The sequence below is a fragment of the Chanos chanos genome, chromosome 13 (assembly GCF_902362185.1).
Source record: "Chanos chanos chromosome 13, fChaCha1.1, whole genome shotgun sequence".
Classification (NCBI taxonomy): Eukaryota; Metazoa; Chordata; class Actinopteri; order Gonorynchiformes; family Chanidae; genus Chanos; species Chanos chanos.
In genome coordinates this window covers 15,710,465-15,716,464 of record NC_044507.1, presented here as the reverse complement: position 1 = coordinate 15,716,464, position 6,000 = coordinate 15,710,465, and the positions used below count along the sequence as shown (strand labels likewise).

General features: G+C 38.1%; 1 pseudogene; it reads left to right on the top strand.

The window, feature by feature from the left end:
* The first annotated feature begins 2,045 nt into the window (after positions 1-2,045).
* On the top strand, positions 2,046-4,846 carry LOC115827027 (immunoglobulin lambda-1 light chain-like; annotated as a pseudogene).
* The last annotated feature ends 1,154 nt before the right edge of the window (positions 4,847-6,000 follow it).

The window sequence follows — 6,000 nt, the reverse complement described above, 5'->3', positions numbered from 1 at the left end:
TTTTTTTTTTTTTTGTCTTACTTAAAGAAGTGTTGCTGTTGGGCAGTTATAAAGCTAGAGGTGTGTGGGATTTTAAGGTAGGTTGGCTGTTTTATTTATTTTTTATTTTCTGAGGAAGCTGCATCTACAGAAATACCACTGTCTGCCTGATGCATGCATGTGCACGAATGCACACACACACACACACACACACACACACACACACACACACACAAAAAGTCTATACTAGCTAGATATGAGATCAAATGAGATCAAGTCAGATAATGGACCTCAATTCTTGACAAAATACAAGAGATTCAGTAAAGACGGGAACTTCAAAGACACAGCTGTCTCCCTAAGACATTGTCGGTCAAATGGACTTGTTGAAAAGAGTGTAATTGTCAAACGAATTAGGGATGAAGCGGACATGGATGGCTCTGATCCATATATTGGATTTTTAGAATATCGCAATACCCCAGTAGGGCAGAGTGGGTGACCAACACAGTTGCTGATGGGCAGGTGTTTGAAGTCACTCACACCATGCTCAGAAAAGCATCCCAGGCCCCAGATTGTAAAAGACACTGAAGAAGTGAGGATGGGATTGAGTAGGATCAAACAGAAACAGAAAACTCTCTATAACAGAAAAACAAAAGATCTCCCAACTCTTAACATAGGTGACAGGGTGAGAGTACAAAACCGCTCACGCGGTCAATGGCAACCTGCAGAGGTCAAGGACATAGCTGATACGCCACAGTCATATACACTGAGAAAGAAGGAGAGTCGGCTGTTGAGGAGGAACCGCTGCCACATATGTGGGAACGGCAAAGACAGGGATGACGGGGAAAGACAGACAGCAGAGGAGGCGACAACGTCACCATCATCCGCTCTCATAACTCAGGACAACTCCAGTGGGGAATCTGGAGAAACACATGGTAACGACACGGGACAGCAAACACAGAGCGACACAGTGGTCGAACGCACAAGAAGTGGACGACAAGTTCACACTCCAGCTAGAAACCTAAAAGTAAGAAGTAACCCTTAATAGGTTAATAATCGAATGTATGGGTGTTTATTCTATTACAATGTTCAACAATACTGTCATTACTGCTGTGGCAGGATCCTTAGTGTTGATTATTGTATGGACATGGCAAAGAACATGTGTTGAAGTTTTGTTATATTTTCAATATTTTAGAAGTTTTGTTTTGATATGAGTTAAAGACACTGACTATACAGGGATACCTGATGTTGATCGCAATTCATTCCAAAGACATTATGTGTTTACAAATTTGCAGTTCTTCAAAGTTTTTCTTTGTCAGTGGTTTATTTTTTAAGAGGGAAGGTGTACTGACATGTCAAGTGACATCTAGTGGTAAAAGGGGGAATGGACGGTTTCTGAATAAAGATGGCTGAATGGAACACATGGCTTTATAACACATTCTCTCTTTGAACTCGTAACAGTTTTCTCTTGTTTTTGGTGTGGAATCACATAATCAATGTGTTCTGAATACTGAGTTGAGAATCGTGAAGCCTCTGTCACGAAACCAGAAGCCAGTGCGTTTCAAAAAGTCTTTTGTTTCACCTTGTTTTGTTTCAATAAACTGAGTGATCTGCACATGCGTCCAGAATCTCCTTCAGTTCATGACAATATGTCAGTGCAACAAAACATTTTAAGTATGTACAGTATATTTGTGGAATCTCAGCATAGTTACTGGTATGCCTTTCCCCACACACTTTGTAATCTTTAAACTCTCAGCAGTTTTTAGCAGTGGATATGTGTAGTTTGAGACTAATGTTGCTGTTTAAGAGATTTAACTGTTTGTTTGTCGATTGCTTCAATGGCCTGTTAATGGGTGCCACTGCAGATGTCACACCTCAAGAGACAAAGATGTTAAGAGCCATAAATTCATACATCCTTAATTATGCTTCATGTACAGATTTCAGTCATCTACAAGGCTGTTACACAAAGCCCCTCCCACATCATCTTTGGCTTCTTTAAGAAAGGCTTTGTCACTCTCTCCTCTCCTCACATTCAAACTCAACTGGAAGATCCATTCACTCCACATACTGACAACATGCTGGGGACTCTCTGTACTCTCATCACTGCTCTGTCATGTAAGAATTCTCTAGAAGACATTTGTTTGTTTTTAATGAGTGAATGGTCTTTAATGAAGACTGTATGTCTGATTTGATGTTTAGGTGTCAGTGGTGTGATTGTGGTGACACAGAAGCCTCCTCTTCTCACAGTGACTAAAGGACAGACGGTCACTATGGACTGTAATCTGGGGACTGTTACTAATGTTGAGGCAGCGTGGCATAAAAAGGTTCCAGGATCAGCTCCTCAGTATGTGTTGAGAAATTATCATGGCTATAGCTCTCCTTATTATGGCTCTGGCTTCTCCTCTCCTAAATTCACATCAAAGCACTCATCCCAATCAGATTACAGTCTGATCATTAATAATGTGGATGTGGGAGACTCTGCAGTGTATTACTGTAACACATGGGACAGCTCTGCTAAGGAGGTTGTATCACAGTGATTCACACCATGACATAAACCTCCTCACTGCTCACATTCACTTCTGCTTCTTCAGTCGACTTTGTTGCACAAGAAAGTGCATAAAACTAGTCTGGTGCCCTTTTCCCACAAGGAAAAAAGTACAATAGAGTTGTAAGGAATGAAATATAGTCAATACCTTATTCATTACTTATACTCAGAGCAGGGCAGCTTAAAACTTTTGGTTTCTATCCAATCCAAATAGTCAAATGTAGTCCCGTTATGACTAAAATAAATGTTTTTCAAAAACTAATGAATTAATCCTGCGATGGACTGGCGACCTGTCCAGGGTATTTCCCCGCCTTTCGCCCTATGTGCGCTGGGATAGGCTCCAGCACCCCCCGCGACCCTAATCAGGATAAGCGGTTTAGATAATGAATGAATGAATGAATAATGAATTAATCCAGTTTTATGTAAGGTTTAAGAGATGTTATAAGTGATGGATTGATGCGCTCAACAAATCTATCTTGTGCTCACATTCACATGTTTTCCTTTCTTTCCATGTGCTTTTTATTACTTCATCTCTATGGGACATGACTGTTTATGTCATCACACAGCTATAGGGGAAACTTACAAGCAGTAAACCGGTATCTCTATTGGTCAATAGAGTATCAGATGAGATCATTATTAATGTGTGTCTTTTTATACATGGTTCTTGACACTATTCACAATTATGTGCCAGAGGATGATCACTCAGGCACCTGTATGATTCACTGTCACAAATGGGGACAGAGTCCCTTATAAATGTAATGTTTTCCAAGGTCAGGTGTATGAACACTTGCAAAGAAAACTTCCTATGTACTTACAAAGGTTTTAACATGGCTGAAGATCTCTGAACTACGAATCAAATGCTCTTCCCAAACAAGATCTTTCACAAAAAAATAGACCATAATCTGATCATCGTTAAGGTGGAACAGGGAGATTTTGCAAAACAATTCATATGGAATCTCTGGTCAGCAGAAGTGAGTCATATAACAACCGTTTTTCCAATTATTTATCTCATAGCTGTCACCTGTCAATGTGAGAAGAATATGAGGCACACAAGACACACTGAGATCATCATTACATCAATGACGTGTAAGAGAAGAGTAAAAGAGGGTCTATTGGAGTTTGATGTCTCTGTGTGGATCATGGACACCAGAGGAGAAAGTGATCAGCTGAAGTGAAGCAGAAGTTTCACTTTCACTCCTCTTCCATCTGTAACTGGGGAGGTTTTTGTACGAGTGAAGATATGAAGTGAATCACTGTGGTATTCGGCCAAGGAACAAAGCTCATTGTCACTGGTAAGAAACTTTTCTTTTTCCTTTAACAATAGCAGTGTCCAAAATTCTCATGGATCTTTCATGACATTTAGATAAAAGTCATTTTTAACATTAAATTCGTATGAGCTGAACTGCATTTTTTGAAAGAATTCTACTGTTGCAGACATGTTTGATATTGCTGAGGGATGTTAAAGCTCTTCATTAACTAAAATGTATTGCATTGTTGTGGAGTCCTCGATTAACTATTTCATTATCAATATTTTGGGAATGAGATTTTGTAAATGTGAAGGTCAGAATTTAAAATCTAAAACTGCATAGAAGTTTCATGAACACTTGTAGTAAAAATTGTATGAAAACACATTTACATTATCTGGATTAGACAAGTGCAAAAAAAATAATCACAAAACAGAATTGTTCGTTAGGGAGATTTTGTAGTTTTATGACATTTGAATTCTGAGGACTGAGGTCTAGAGTATTATTTCTCCATATCAGGTTTTCTGACTGGTATGAAATGTTAGATGTGTTCTTCCCTCCTGTATACATGGTAATGATCAGCAATAGAAACTATCAGTCTGATCTTGATAAATGCATTCAATCAATGTTTATCTCTGTACATTAAACAAAACTGATCTTTAGAGTAATGCAGTAAGTCAATGATTGTAATTGACTTCTTAAAAGATTTCAATTTGATTTTTGTAAATCTTTTTTTAAATTCCTGTCTCTGTACAGACTCTGTCCTCCCAGTTCCTGTTCTGACTCTCTTCCCTCCATCCAGTGAGGAGCTGAAGTCAGACAAGGTCACTCTGGTTTGTGTGGCTAATGACCTCTCTGTGGGTTTTGCTTATGTCAGTTGGACAGTGAGTGGGAGATCAGTCACTGATGGAGTTTTCACAAGTTCTGCTGAAAAACAGAGCAACCAGAAATTCAAAGTCAGCAGTTATTTGAGTCTTCCAACCTCTGAGTGGGAGAGTGGCAAGGAGGTTTCATGTCAAATGTCAGTTGGATCAAAATCCTCTGAGAAGAAGATAAAGAAGTCTGACTGCAGTAACTGAAATCAGTGACATGAAATGAGAAATGTTTCCAAGTTTTTTTTCCTTTGTTCATAATAGAGAAAAAAATGTTATATTAAACCTTTGACAGCCTTCCATTTTTGACTTATCTGAAATGTCTTTTGATTTCAGTAATGAAATGTATTTTCTTTCAGTTTAATTACATGTATTCAAATAAATGACAAATAAATGTTTCTGCAAATTCAGAGTGTGGATTTCTGTATTTAACAGTTAGTCGCGAATCAACAAATGTATTTTCAAATAACTGGCTGAAGGGAAATTGTTCAGAGAAATCAGAATTATTGAGGTGATTGTGAAAAGGACACCCACCCATCCATTTCTATTTCATCCTTGGAACCATGATTTTTTTTCCCACTTTGAGGCACAATCACAAAGTATGTAAACTCAACATTTGACAATGTCTTAGCATTTAATTGAAAGGGAACTCTTCTCTTGCAGTTATGTAAATGAATGTAGGGGGCGGTAGAGGACCTTAAAGAGCTAATGTGAGAGAAATGTCTGTTATCTGCGTTATATCTTACTTAGGATGCACCTGCAGGTTGATCAGAGTAATTTTAGCTGTATGTAAATGATGAGGTTATTGTTTCTCTCTCAGGATGAACAGGAACAAAAATGAAATTTCTAAACAGAGTAAAGAACATTTTTGTTTGGTTTAACAACTTACAGTAACTTATTCAGTATTGATGCACTCAGATGGACATTCGTTAATTAATTTACTCTTTTCCTGACTTTACTGAGAAAATATTAGACTGATTCTATTTAAGGTTATGAGTGCATATTCATACGTAGTAGAGTGTATGATCCTCTGATTGGCACATTTTAATGGCTCCTCCCTCTGGATGTCCTAATATGTTACTTATGGGACCAATCAACTGTCCACCTTCCCCTTGTTGACAAATCTCGATCATCTCTAAATGTTGGGGGACACTCCTGAAGTGTCATGTAAGATTAAATGAACTTTTTGAAATTCAGTTTTGTCAGAAAGCATTACAAACAAACAAACAAACAAAACAGATATTTATGCCTTCAAAGTGGCCTTTATAAATGTTTGAAATAATACTTATGAAATTGTTCATATCTTCTAAGATGTCACTGGTGTGACTGTGGTTACACAGAAACCTCCTGTTCTCAGAGCAAG